The sequence below is a fragment of the Leucopleurus acutus genome, assembly GCF_964270905.1.
Source record: "Leucopleurus acutus genome assembly, chromosome: 2".
In the NCBI taxonomy this organism is placed as follows: domain Eukaryota; kingdom Metazoa; phylum Chordata; class Mammalia; order Artiodactyla; family Delphinidae; genus Leucopleurus; species Leucopleurus acutus.
In genome coordinates this window covers 59,824,951-59,838,987 of record NC_139143.1, presented here as the reverse complement: position 1 = coordinate 59,838,987, position 14,037 = coordinate 59,824,951, and positions in this window count along the sequence as shown.

Here is a 14,037-nt window from a genome sequence, read left to right as displayed (position 1 = left end):
TTTGGCCGAGAGTAAGAACAGGAAGCATTAACAATTTATATTCTTTTTACACAGAATCAGTCCAACTGGCCAGACTGAGATCTGATCCCAGGTCCGTAGACAGAGGCTTTCATGCATTTTTTTTTTTAGCACTGCAACCCCTTTTTCCAGTGAAATCTTACACAGAACCACCAAATAGAAAAGCAGTAAAAGTGGTAGAAGTGAGAGAGGGGTCCCAGAGCCCCAACTACCTGGTTCTCTGCCTTTGTCCTTTTCCCAACTCAATCTCCCCCCACCTACCCCGCCCCCGGGGCACCCTAGGGAGGAACAGTCTGAGAACCATGGCAGCAAAGCAGTCAGGCAGCTGTGGAGGCAGGGGGTGAGGGACAGGCAGAAAAGTTGAACAGCGAATCTGTTCTGCACAAGGACCCTTGAAGTGAGCTACTTTTGTTTATAGAGAGTAAATAATGGGCCTAGGGATCAGAATGAAGGCTGACACAGGACCTGTCAACATTTCTAGCATTCATAGTCTTTAAACATTCAAACAGCAAGATTTTGAAGGGTCTTTGACTTTTCTCTTCATTTTTTTTTTCTCCATATGTCAACAAATACTGCTTTTCCTGAGTGAAGAGCCTGGCCTTGCCTTTCCTGATGGAAAACAAAAGACGTGAAGTGAGAGAGAAGATGAGTTTAAAAAACAAAAAGAGAGAGTGTAAAGGAGGAGGATTCTTAAGTGTCCTGAAGAAGAGACCCAGGACAGAGAGAGGGAGATGGAGGTGGAGGGACTTGGAGGGTTACAGCCCTAAAGCCCCTCGTGTGTTGAAGTTTGGTCGTGCCATTCATTATGTAGATAAGTCAGCTGAGGTCCCGAGAGTAAATGGAGTTTTAGGTTAGATAGTAACGCCAAGTTAAAAAGTGATAATATTAATGAAAACTGGAGCTCACCGTTTCTGATGCCTGCTTTTCACATGGGGAATTTTTTTAAAAGGGAAAGGCAGTTCTCCCAGACTAAGGAAAAGAGACTCACAGCCCTGAATCAGTTCTGTCAGCAAGCATTTACTGAGCCCCTACTGTGTGTCATTCTTTGCCCTGGGTGCTGGGGAATAGAGATGAACGGGACACAGCCCCTGCCCTCAAGGAACCCACACACAGGCCAGTGGGTGAGGCAGGCAGATCGTAACAACTGCAACACAACCTAATAAGTGTCATGACTGTGCTGTGTGGATGTTGCTGTGGAGGTGGCATCAGGACCAGATCCACAATTTATGGACCTCAATGCAAAATAAAAATGCGGGGTCCCTTACTTTAAAACTCTTTAGAATTCTAAGATGGTGACAGCAGAGCATTAAACCAAATGCAGGGGCCTTCTGAGCATGGGGCCCTGTGTGACTGCACAGGTGACACGTCCATGAAGCCAGCCCTGGGTGTCAGGTACCACTTCACAGAGGAAGCCAAGTCTGAAAAGACAAAGAAGTCACCGGCAGATAGACTGGAACATTTTCTAGAACATTCCAGAAAATGATAACAGCAGGTCTAAAGGCACAGAGACGTAGAAGCACACACTGTATTTGAGAGATCGCCACAAGTTCCAGTAGGCCAGAGTATGAGAACTGGGGGGGTTACAAGCAAGGAGGCTGGCAAGGGAGCAGACCCCAAACGTCACGGTTCTTTTAAACCTACTCGGCAGTTTTCTTGCGGGTATTGGTGAGTCATTGAAGATGCCCAGGAATATGCTCTAATGGGTAATTTAGGGAAAAAAAAAAAAAACACTTGGGCAGCAGGAGGAGTGTGGATTGGAGGAGAGTAAGCCTGGAGCTGCCCCCAAGTTGGGAGGCAGAAAAAGTCTGAAAGAGGCAGAAAGAGGCAGAAAGAAAGTCTGAAAGAGGCAGAAAGAAAGAGTTCCTAGCTGGGGATAGAGATTTCGGACTCATGCACAGGGGCTATGGAATTCTTAAGTGCGGATGCAGTTACCTGGAGAGAGAATAAAAGTGGGCCCCCAAAACAAAGATGCAGGTGGAGGAAAGAGACTTCAAAGGAGAGGTGTTGGAGGTAGAAGGATAATCACAGAGCAAATCACATTATTCAAGAGACAAAAGAGTTTCAGGGAGGAGGGAGTGGCCAACTTGAAAAATAATCCAAGAGTAAGGTAAGGACTATAGTGGCCAAGAAAACTGAGGGAAGAGACACAGGGTGTAATGTCCAAAGATGGGGACGTAGTCAGTGGTCGTTTCCAGGGCAACGGCAGTCTAGAAGAGCATGCGGACGATGGAAGGCTCTGGATCTGCATCTTCAGCTGCCCCGTGGCCAGTCCACTGCCCCATCCCAGGTCCTTCAAGGGCTGCAGCAGCCTGGTTTTCCCTAGAGCTGGAGCAGAGAAGCATCTCCTCCCACTTGCTCCCTCGTGGCTGACATGTGCCCCTGCAGAAGCTGTCAAGGGCCACATATGACCTTGAGGATGACATTGGGGTGTGCATCTACCCCATGGTCACCTTCTCTCATCCTCACAGACATAGAACCAGTCATACACCCCATTGCCAGACAAGTCCTGGCCTCTGCAGCTGGCCAACCTCTTTTCACTGGGGTTACAGTACTGCTACCAACCTGAAACTCTCATGAGGCCCCAAACAGGAAGTCCTCCTCCACCCTGCTTGTTAGAACTTAACAGTACTTTCCTTTTACTTACTTGCCCTGCGTAATAAATAGCTCATCTCTCTTAGTACTTGGTACAAGTTTCCCATAAGGACTCACTCAGATATCAATGAGCACAGTCCATTGAGCATCACAGTAAAGCCCCCTGGCTCCACTGGCTCTCAGGCCGTGGACTGTGCCCTCCTGAGCCTCAGAGCTCCTGTTGCATTAGACGTACAGCCTGGGAGAGCAATGGTCCAACACAGAGCTTCCTTTTATCGAGCTCTTCCTGGGTGCCCAGTGTTTAATACCTGTTATCTCGCTTCCTTCTCAGTTCAAGCCAAGGAGGTACGTTGTCCTATTTCCCAGAAAAGGTAAACCAGAGCAGCCAATGGGCGTATGGCAGGGCAGAGACTGTTCCGGTCCTCTCCACTGTGTCTGGGTGGAGAGGCCTTTATGCAGTCTTCTGTACTTTTCCACATCTCAGGCAATAATAGGCTTCTGGTCTTGCCTCTCCCCGAAAATAGCAGAATAAGAAGAATCAACCAATGGGACCCTCTCTCATTCTTGGATTCACATCACAGGCTACCAACCAGATTGTGGGAAGGGGGTAGGACAGGCCAAATTGACTATGGTCCAAGGCCTCCGAAAGAGGTGTCCCTCCTGACCCTGAAACAGCCAGAGAGTATAGGTAGCCTCACTCTCAGGAAAGCCTCCTGCTGTTCTCTGAGTGTGTACACGTACACACACACACACACACACACACACACACACACACACACACACACACACACACACACACCCTCCTTACTGCACAGAGATAAACCACAGATGGAACCCACATCATATGTGAAGATGCAAGCCCGTCACCCACCCTGGTTCTGGCTTGTTTACAGATGGCGTTGCTTCTGATTTGGCCTCCATCCATTCTGACCGGCTGATGCCCGTGCCTTATCTGTTGGCTAAACATTTTTTATATCAGCCTTGATTCTGGAGACAATGAGACTCAGACAGGTTAAGTAATATGCTCACGGACCCTCAGCTGTTAAACGCAGAGCCAGCATTCACAACCAGCTCTACCTAACTCCACCGCCTCACGCTCTCAGCCCTGAGGCTCTGTACACCATGCCTCTCACTGCCAGGATACCTATAGGGTTTCCGCGTAGATAGACCCCTAGTGTTCTCCCAAACATGCTTGATGTCCCGTGATGGAAATCCAAAGCTGACCCTGTTTGGAAGCTTGGCTATGCACAATAAGGAAAGAACACTAGGGAGAGGCAAACGATGAATTCCATTTTTGCAAATCTCACAAACTTTAGAGGAACCATCTAGTTGGGTGGACGAGCCAGGGCTTTTTTATTCTCTGAACTGGATTACCTGTTCCTGGGAAATGCCCATGCTTTCAGTTTCCAGGCCTTTAATTATGTTACTGTATGCTTTTTAAATCCTTACCTTGTTAGCAGGTGACCCTCATGAGTTTAGGGCAGTGCGCCAGCCCACACACTACCCGGATAAGAGGAGACACTGAACTGAAACAGATGCAAATAACCAGGCTCCTGCTCTCCTGTGAAATAATGTTCAGGAAGCAATTAGCAAGCCACAGACGTTACAGCAGCATTGCCCAGCCGGCAGCCACAGGGCAGAGAAGATGGGAACAATGGGTCCTTCGTTTCCCACACTTCTCTGCTTCCCCAGTCCGCTAGGACAGTAGTTCTCAAAGTGTCGCCTGGAAACTTTGAGAACCACTCAAAGCAGCAGCAGCAGCATCTGGAAACTTGTGAGAGGCGCAAATGCTCTAGCCCCACCGCATAACGGCTGAATCAGTGTTTTAACCAGCCCACCTGCTGATTCTGATGTGCACTAAAAATTAAGAGCCACTGCACCAGAGGTCTGCAAAGATTCAAAATTACGTGCATCTGTCCCTTTGACTAAGAGAAATTGGGAACCATCAGCCTCTCAAGAGAAGCAGGTCTAAAAAGGAGATGATGTGGAAAAAGCATGAACTTCAGAGTCAGATGAACATGGGATTATATCCCACCTCAGCCACTTACTAACCATGTGACTTTCAGCACGTCACTTAATGTTTCTAAGAATTCATTTCACCATCTGTAAAATGGAAATCATAAAACCTAGCACAATGCCTGGCATATAGAAGGTGCCAAATTGAAAGTAACTGTTATAATGTTGCTTCATGTCAATCAGCAACTGAGCGCAGCAGCCAACAGCTATTGAGCTCCTTTCTCTTCTGTAAGCAGATGATGGGAAACATCCACACAAGGGGAGGGATGACCTCCCTGGAGGGATGGGCAGACTGAAGAGCCAGGTGGGGAGAGGTTCAAACTTCAACGGCTCTGTGTGTGCTCAGAGAGAATAACAGGATCACAGTGATCTGATCAGCACATTTGGGGAGCAATACATTCGAGGCCCAGAGCCAGATCTTCAGGGACAGAACGTCATCAAGGAAAAGCTGCCTCTCCTTCATGCGTACACTCCCTTAAGAAACCATCCCATTGAGAAACACGCAGTGACGCACTGAAGTGCAATGCAAAACTCTTGCCATCACAGAGCAAGGCAGGTCCACCAGGTAAACCAAACAACACCAAGCTCACATCTTCCTGGGAGAGAAGGGATGGAGAAGAGGACAAGAGGCAAAGAATCAAGGGCAGAGCGGACCCCTGACACAAGGTCAGAAGCTAGGGGATGAGTGAACATAATTTATAGCAGAGCTTCTCAACTTTAATGCGTGGATAATTCACTCATTAAAATGCAGACTCGGGGGCTTCCCTGGTGGCGCAGTGGTTGAGAGTCCGCCTGCCGATGCAGGGCACACGGGTTCGTGCCCCGGTCCGGGAAGATCCCACATGCCGCGGAGCGGCTGGGTCCGTGAGCCATGGCCACTGAGCCTGCACGTCTGGAGCCTGCGCTCCGCAACGGGAGAGGCCACAACAGTGAGAGGCCCGCGTACCGCAAAAAAAAAAAAAAAAAAAATGCAGACTCGGATTCAGCAAATCTGGGATGGTGCCTGAGACTCTGCATTTCTACAAGCTCCCAGGAAATGCTGGTGTTGCACTTCTAATAGCCCTTTTGGATGATAATAACAGTGTTTACCATAGAATTTAAAAGTCTAGATTCCAATTCTGGTTCTGACCCAGCTTGTGTGACACAGGGGTCTTGAGAAAGTCACTTAACCTCTCTGACCCTGTTTCCTCATCTATAAAATGGGAAAACTCATGCCTACCACACAGAATTCTAGGAAATTCAGAAGATAATACACATTAGAGCGTAGCATAGTGCCTGCTACTTGGTAATCTCTTGAAAGATGAAGCTGTGATGAACACCACCTATAATGCCAGCAACACAAAGGCGTGAGGACTGCATAATATTTTGCTGGACCCCAAGAGGACCCAGGGCTTGGTGATGTTTTGATCTTGTTGCTAGGATTTACCTGCTGGCTATCTTCTTCTCTAACTCCTCTGTCTTTTCAGCCCTGAAACTGGGGTATTCCCAGGCTTGGTATTTGGCCCTCTGCCCCCATCTCTCCTCCCCAACCCTGGCCTCACTCCCATTCCTAGCTCCAGTTCTCACCCCCGAGGAGACAGGAGATGCCCACAATTCTACCTATCCCTGATTCTCCTTCCTGATCGTGGGCCCTAGTTATCCTCTGTCTCTACCTGGAATCCCACTGTCCATTCTGGTCACCTTGCCTAGATCCAACATCTTCATCAGATTACTCCACAAACCAGCACAGCTGCTCACTCCCCTGCCTCTGTCAGCGTTCTCACTTTCTTAGCTTAGGTGTCCCTCTCCAGGCAGCCTTCCCCAGCCAGGCAGGATGAGATGACCTCCATGTGCTCCAACAGCACCTGGCACACATGTCTAGTGTAGCACTCACCCTCCCATGCTGTCCTTTCCTGTGCGTTTGTCCCTCTCCACCATTGCACAGGGACCTCCTTGAGGGTGGGATCCCTGGTCTTGATCACCTGTGATCCCCAGTGCTTGACAAATAAAGGCCTAAATTCCAACCTGACAATAATCCCTCTTTATCCAGGACATTCTGAGGAAGCTGGGCATGCGAGAAATAATGATGCACTGGGACGTGAGGAACCACTACTGTTAGCCAGGCCAGTGCTCAATCCCACCACAGTAGAGCTGATACTGACCTAGGTTCTTGGCCTTCCCCAGTCAACAGAAGTTGATAAGAGGCCCGACAAGAAATTCAGGCAACGGTTTATTGGGGCCCCTGCTGCAGCAGGAGAACAAGTAACTGGTTCCCTTGCTCACTCCCCAAGCGGGGGATGCGTTGGTTCCTTATATGGGGTGAGGGTAGGAGTGTGCCCAGGGGTCGGGCAGGAGGGGTGGCTTAGGAGGTTTGCCCACCTCTTTGGTGGTGTTGAGTGCAGGGGGCATGCACAGTACCCTGCTTTTGCTCCTGGACCCTGTTTTTGCTCTCAGCTCTTCAGAAGTGGCAGTTGGGCTTTTTTGGTCTTCTTCTACCTTGTTGTCCATAATTTGCCCCAACTGAATAAGCATGCAGTTACTTTTAGTCCCCTATAGTTTCTTTGTATTTTGTTGCTCAAGGAGACGTTTGTTCAGGTGCAAGCACTGCAGCAAAGGGTCCCAGGTCCCAGCCTGTCTCATAACTCAGATGGAGCTAAGTGAGCATGAAACTCAGACTTGGAATCCAAGTATAGGCTCTTGGCTCTCCCAAGCCTGAATCCAGAGCTTGGGAGTCATCACCTCTGGCTAGTCACAAAGGAAAGAAACCCAGAACCCTAATGAGAGTGCCTGGGAAGGGGAGAGGATGTAAGGACAGGGAAGGGAAGGGAAGGGAAGGGAGGGGAAGGGAGGGGAAGAGAAGCAGAGGAGGGAGAAGAGAGAGGAGGGGGAAGGAATGGAAGGACAGAGGAGGGGAGAGAAGGGGGGAGGAGGGGAGGGGAGAGGAAGGAGAGGAGGAAGGGAGAGAAACTCTTTTCCTCCAAATCTTCACGCCCTCCTTCTCAGCACTTTGTGATACAGATTAACCTAAACTCTTTCTCAACAAATAATGGCTGGAGAAAGAGGGAAATTCATAAACACTGCCAATTTAATAAATTTTGTCTCCTTGCAGAGGAACATGTCCTAGCACTATGCCTCACACAATATATTGCTTAATAAAATAAAGGATGAATTATAAAATAGTCTGTAGGAAAAATACTTGTAAATGAAGTGCTATTGTCATAATCATCACCACATTACTCTGAGCTGTCCCTAGCGTGTGGTATCTTAGCGTCTCCAATCGGCCCTCATTTACGCAACATTCCAAGGCTCTAGGAACCTCAAAATGAGCCTTAAGGTTAGTCCAGAATTTACTCTGAGTCAATGCTACCATTGTCTATTCCATAAACACTTGTGTCTACCGTCAAGCAGAACAGAATTTTTAGGACTTCCCTGGTGGCACAGTGATTAAGAATCTGCCTGCCAATGCAGGGGACATGGGTTTGATCCCTGGTTCAAGAAGATCCCACATGCCGCAGAGCAACTAAGCCCGTGCGCCACAACTACTGAGCCTGCGCTCTAGAGCCTATGCTCTGCAACAAGAGAAGCCACCACAATGAGAAACACGTGCACCATAATGAAGGCCCAACACAGCCAAATATAAATAAATTAAATAAATAAATGTTAAAAAAAGAAAAAAAAGTTAAACAGAATAGTATTTTTAAATATTATTCTATGTATTTCTCATTCCTGGTAATTTGGTAGCTTGTGTTGCCCACCAGCCCTCTACCCTCAGAGTCTGAGTTATCCATGGCTTTGGGGTGGGGTGGGGTGGGGTGGAAGAGAAAACAAGGAATTAAGTTTTTCAAGAAGAAAAAGGCTTTGACATTCTATTTTAACTTTTTAAAATTCACAGAAAACACAATAATCTTGAAAGCCCTGGTTTTCCAGGGCAAGAACCAGGCACTTGAGAAAATGAAAAAGTCTTTCTGGACTCCTTAGAGTAGGCAGGATAGAAAAGATGAAATGAAACAGTTTTCCTCTACTGGATAGGAGAAGCTCTAGGAATATCACAGAGAAAGAAATCAAGAAAATTAAATTAACATGTAAGTGAGTGTCCTGAGAGGACCCAGCCTGTCCCTTCCAGGGTACCCCTCCAGGGGGTTGTTTCCAGAATCCCAAGTGGGAAGAAGGGGCCCCATCAGAGGGGATGTATCATCCCGCAGCACACACACACACAAACACACACGCGCGCGCGCGCGCACACACACACACACACACACACACACACACACACAGAGACATTTCAACCCCGGAAATTTCAGAAGATCGTTGTGGTTAGCGAGAACTGAGTCAAGACACGAACTGGTTGGGCAGTGAGCAGGGTCACTTGGACTGAACCAGGAAGACAAACCACACATTACAGCAGCTACAGACACTGAGGCAACCAGTTGAGTGAGAACAATATCCCCAAACCAGGTGGGACCAACCACCACCCCACAGGCCAGCCAGGACCAGACGCCAGAACACAAATCACATGGGAACCTTCCCACCTCGTGCTGTCCTGATTCCATGATTCCTGCACCATCCTAGGTAAGAGATGACAGAAGAACACTTGATAAGGAACAATGGTCCTGGTATAAATTTTGAATTTTAAAATACCTGAGTTTTCACTGTCTGAGTAATTAGTGAAAAGAGGCTACATATTGAGCCAGAATTTGACTAAGCTACATTTAATTGTCAAGAATAAGTCTTGCGGGGACTAGGGAAAGATGGTGGAAGAGTAAGACGCGGAGATCACCTTCCTCCCCACAGATACACCAGAAATACATCTACACGTGGAACAACTCCTACAGAACACCTACTAAACGCTGGCAGAAGACCTCAGACCTCCCAAAAGGCAAGAAATTCTCCACGTACCTGGGTAGGGCAAAAGAAGAAAGAATAAACAGAGACAAAAGGATAGAGAGGGGACCTGCACCAGTGGGAGGGAGCTGTGAAGGAGGAAAGTTTTCCATACACTAGAAAGCCCCTTTGTCGGCGGAGACTGCGGGTGGCAGAGGGGGAAAGCTTCGGGGCTACGGAGGAGAGCACAGCAACTGGGGTGCGGAGGACAAAGCGGAGAGATTCCCGCACAGAGGATCGGTGCCAAACCGCACTCACCTGCCCGAGAGGCTTGTCTGCTCACCCAACGGGGCGGGCGGGGCTGGGAGCTGAGGCGCGGGCTTCGGTCGGAGCGCAGGGAGAGGACTGGGGTTGGCTGCGTGAACACAGCCTGAAGGGGGTTAGTGCACCACGGCTAGCCGAGAGGGAGTCCGGGGGAAAAGTCTGGAGCTGCCGAAGAGGCAAGAGACTTTTTCTTCCCTCTTTGTTTCCTGGTGTGCGAGGAGAGGGGATTAAGAGCGCTGCTTGAAGGAGCTCCAGAGACGGGCGCGAGCCGCGACTAAAAGCGCGGACCCCAGAGACGAGCATGAGACGCTAAGGCTGCTGCTGCCGCCACCAAGAAGCCTGTGTGCGAGCACAGGTCACTATCCACACGCCCCTTCCGGGGAACCTGTGCAGCCCGCCACTGCCAGGGTCCCGGGATCCAGGGACAACTTCCCCGGGAGAACACACGGCGCGCTTCAGGCTGGTGCAACGTCACGCCGGCGTCTGCCGCCACAGGCTCGCCCCGCACTCCGTGCCCCTCCCTCCCCCCGGCCTGAGTGAGCCAGATTCCCCGAAGCAGCTGCTCCTTTAACCCCGTCCTGTCTGAGCGAAGAACAGATGCCCTCAGGCGACCTACACGCAGAGGCGGGGCCAAATCCAAAGCTGAGCCCCTGGGAGCTGTGAGAACAAAGAAGAGAAAGGGAAATCTCTCCCAGCAGCCTCAGGAGCAGCGGAATAAAGCTCCACAATCAACTTGATGTACCTGCATCTGTGGAATACCTGAACAGACAACGAATCATCCCAAATTGAGGAGGTGGGCTTCGAGAGCAAGATTTATGATTTTTCCCCCTTTTCCTCTTTTTGTGAGGATGTATGTATGCTTCTGTGTAAGATTTTGTCTATCCAGCCTTGCTTCCACCAGTTGTCCTAGGGTTCTATCCGTCCTCTATTTTTTTAAAATTTTATTTTCTTCTTAATAATTATTTTTTATTTTAATAACTTTATTTTATTTTACTTTATCTTCTCTCTTTCTTTCTTTCTTTCCTTCCTTCCCTCTTTTAGACAACTAATCATCCCAAATTGAGGAGGCAGACTTTGAGAGCAAGATTTATGATTTTTTCCCCTTTACCTCTTTTTGTGAAGGTGTATGTTTCTGTGTGAGATTTTGTCTGTATAGCTTTGCTTCCACCATTTGTCCTAGGGTTCTATCCGTCTGTTTTATTTGTCTTTTTTGTTTGTTTGTTTTTTTAATTTTTTTCTTAATAATTATTTTAATAACTTTATTATATTTTATCTTACTTTATTTTATTTTACTTTCTCTTCTTTCGTTCTTTTTTTCCTTCCTTCTCTCCTTCCATCCTTCCTTCCTCCCTCCCTCCCTCCTTTCTTTCTTTCTTTCTTCCTTTCTTTCTATCTTTCTATCTTTCTTTCTACTTCTACTAATTCTTTCTTTCTACTTTTTCTCCCTTTTATTCTGAGCCGTGTGGATAAAAGGCTCTTGGTGCTCCAGCCAGGAGTCAGTGCTGTGCCTCTGATGCGGGAGAGCCAACTTCAGGACACGGGTCCACAAGAGACCTCCCAGCTCCACATAATATCATACAGCGAAAATCTCCCAGAGATCTCCATCTTAACACCAGCAGCCAGCTTCACTCAATGACCAGCAAGCTACAGTGCTGGACACCCTGTGCCAAACAACTAGCAAGACAGGAACACAACCCCACCCATTAGCAGAGAGGCTGCCTAAAATCATAATAAGTCTACAGACACCCCAAAACACACCACCAGATGTGGACCTGCCCACCAGAAAGACAAGATCCAGCCTCATCCACCAGAACACAGGCACTAGTCACTTCCACCAGGAGGCCTACACAGCCCACTGAACCAACCTTAGCCACTGGGGAAAGACACCAAAAACAATGGGAACTACGAACCTGCAGCCTGCAAAAAGGAGACACCAAACACAGTAAGATAATCAAAATGAGAAGACAGAAAAACACACAGCAGATGAAGGAGCAAGATAAAAACTGACCAGACCTAACAAATGAAGAGGAAATAGGCAGTCTATCTGAAAAAGAATGCAGAATAATGATAGTAAAGATGATCCAAAATCTTGGAAATAGAATAGACAAAATGCAAGAAACATTTACCAAGGACCTAGAAGAGCTAAAGAGGAAACAAACAATGATGAACAACACAATAAATGAAATGAAAAATACTCTAGAAGGGATCAATAGCAGAATAACTGAGGCAGAAGAACGGATAAGTGACCTGGAATTAAAATAGTGGAAATAACTACCGCAGAGCAGAATAAAGAAAAAAGAACGAAAAGAACTGAGGACAGTCTCAGAGACCTCTGGGACAACATTAAATGCACCAACATTCGAATTATAGGGGTTCCAGAAGAAGAAGAGAAAAAGAAAGGGACTGAGAAAATATTTGAAGAGATTATACTTGAAAACTTCCCTAATATGGGAAAGGAAATAGTTAATCAAGTCCAGGAAGCACAGAGAGTCCCATACAGGATAAATCCAAGGAGAAATATGCCAAGACACATATTAATCAAACTGTCAAAAATTAAATACAAAGAAAACATATTAAAAGCAGCAAGGGAAAAACAACAAATAACACACAAGGGAATCCCCATAAGGTTAACAGCTGATCTTTCAGCAGAAACTCTGCAAGCCAGAAGGGAGTGGCAGGACATATTTAAAGTGATGAAGGAGAAAAACCTGCAACCAAGATTACTCTACCCAGCAAGGATCTCATTCAGATTTGATGGAGAAATTAAAACCTTTACAGACAAGCAAAAGCTGAGAGAGTTCAGCACCACCAAACCAGCTTTACAACAACTGCTAAAGGATCTTCTCTAGGCAAGAAACACAAAAGAAGGAAAAGACCTACAATAATGAACCAAAAACAATTTAGAAAATGGGAATAGGAACATACATATTGCTAATTACCTTAAATGTAAATGGACTAAATGCTCCCACCAAAAGCCACAGATTGGCTGAATGGATACAAATACAAGACCCATATATATGCTGTCTACAAGAGACCCACTTCAGACATAGAGACACATACAGACTGAAAGTGAGTGGATGGAAAAAGATATTCCATGCAAATGGAAACCAAAAGAAAGCTGGAGTAGCAATTCTCATATCAGACAAAATAGACTTTAAAATAAAGACTATTAGAAGAGACAGAGAAGGACACTACATAATGATCAAGGGATCAATGCAAGAAGAAGATATAACAATTGTAAATATTTATGCACCCAACATAGGAGCACCTCAATACATAAGGCAAATACTAACAGCCATAAAAGAGGAAATCGACAGTAACACATTCATAGTAGGGGATTTTAACACCCCACTTTCACCAATGAACAGATCATCCAAAATGAAAATAAATAAGGAAACACAAGCTTTAAATGATACATTAAACAAGATGGACTTAATTGACACTTATAGGACATTCCATCCAAAAACAACAGAATACACATTTTCCTCAAGTGCTCATGGAACATTCTCCAGGATAGATCATATCTTGGGTCACAAATCAAGCCTTGGTAAATTTAAGAAAATTGAAATTGTATCAAGTATCTTTTCCGACCACAACGCTATGAGACTAGAGATCAATTACAGGAAAAGATCTGTAAAAAATACAAACACATGGAGGCTAAACAATACACTACTTAATAACGAAGTGATCACTGAAGAAATCAAGAGGAAATCAAAAAATACCTACAAAGAAATGACAATGGAGACATGACGACCCAAAACCTATGGGATGCAGGAAAAGCAGTTCTAAGAGGGAAGTTTATAGCAATAAAATCCTACCTTAGGAAACAGGACACATCTCGAATAAACAACCTAACCTTGCACCTAAAGCAATTAGAGAAAGAAGAACAAAAAAACCCCAATGTTAGCAGAAGGAAAGAAGTCATAAAAATCAGATCAGAAATAAATGAAAAAGAAATGAAGGAAACGATAGCTAAGATCAATAAAACTAAAAGCTGGTTCTTTGAGAAGATAAACAAAATTGATAAACCATTAGCCAGACTCATCAAGAAAAAAAGGGAGAAGACTCAAATCAATAGAATTAGAAATGAAAAAGGAGAAGTAACAACTGACACTGCAGAAATACAAAAGACCATGAGAGATTACTACAAGCAACTCTATGCCAACAAAATGGACAATCTGGAAGAAATGGACAAATTCTTAGAAATGCACAACGTGCCAAGACTGAATCAGGAAGAAACAGAAAATATGAACAGACCAATCACAAGCACTGAAATTGAAACTGTGA